We start from the raw sequence: 1277 nt of genomic DNA, 5'->3' as shown, positions 1-1277 counted from the left end.
TTCGTTAGCTTTTTGGCTTTAGACGGAGTTTAAACGAGTCACATGAATTGGAAAATGCTGATGAAACATTTCAAAATCGGAATTTATTGAACTTCTTTTTTTGCATTTTAAATTTAAACCCAATTCGTGTTTAACAAGTTTTTAATTATATTCAAATTAAACTCATTAAAGAATTGAAATAATAGTAATTGTAACAATAATCACGAGAAAATCAATCAAAAGAAGTCAAACTTTTCCCTGACCAGTTTTGCAATTGAACGATGAAAGGGAGTGAACAAAGGATGAATGTAAATGATGATCATGATCAGCTCGAAGATGAAATGAACTTAATTGAATAGCTGATCATTGATGAGCACCTTTTGCTTATTGCCAGCTTCCCACGGTTATTAGAAGCTATAAAATGTATTAATAGTCACGTGAATTGTTAACCAAAAATGCAAAAGATGATCAAGATGAAGATGCAAAAAGAAAGGAAAAAGATGCACGAAACAAGAGGATTTTTTTTGCTGCTCTTCTCTTCACATTTCTTCTTCTCTCATCTTCTGTAAAAATACAGAAACTGGTACAAAATCTTGGTAATTTATCTAAATATCACTTTAAAGGTTGGGATGCATTATAATGTGCATTAGCCAAGTCACAACGTTCAAACTTAAACCACAATTAACGTGATCCTGTTTTACTGATAAATGTGACACTTGGTATTTTGATCCTCTTTGCAGGAAAAAAAGAAGAAGAAAACTGAAGATAAGAAAAGAAATAATTCTTATCATTTTTACATAAATTTTTTTCTCATTTCATTTTCAGCCTTTAACAGGGACAAATTCATCACTATCAATTTCAATGGCATTTCCATGTTGACCAGAAACTCTTTCAAGAATGAACCTTTCAATAAAAGAAGAAGAAGAAAACTTGACTCTTTTGCCATTTCCATTTATCCTTGAATCTTTCATCAACTGAGATGAGAAAAGAAGAAAAAAAACGAGAAAAGTTGATAATAAGCAAGATGAATTATTGTAAACTTTGGTGGGCTCAACTTGAATGGGGGAAAATGTCAATTTAGTTAATTAATTGTGAGTCAGCTTTTGGCTCATTTCAATGCTTTTTTTACCTCAATAAGGTAAAGGCCGGAGAAGCTAAATGATATTTCATGTAAGTTATTAATATTTTGCTGTTTCTCTCAAGTGATTATCTTTGAATTTCACTCATCAAAAGCTTGAAATTGTGAGTTTTTTTCGTCTGTTGTTGTTTATGAATAAAGTGGGAAAAGACAAAAAATG

Source organism: Tetranychus urticae, chromosome 1 (genome assembly GCF_039701765.1).
Source record: "Tetranychus urticae isolate SD_2017Ah chromosome 1, NJAU_TeUrti_SD_1.0, whole genome shotgun sequence".
Classification (NCBI taxonomy): Eukaryota; Metazoa; Arthropoda; class Arachnida; order Trombidiformes; family Tetranychidae; genus Tetranychus; species Tetranychus urticae.
This window is presented reverse-complemented; position numbering follows the sequence as displayed.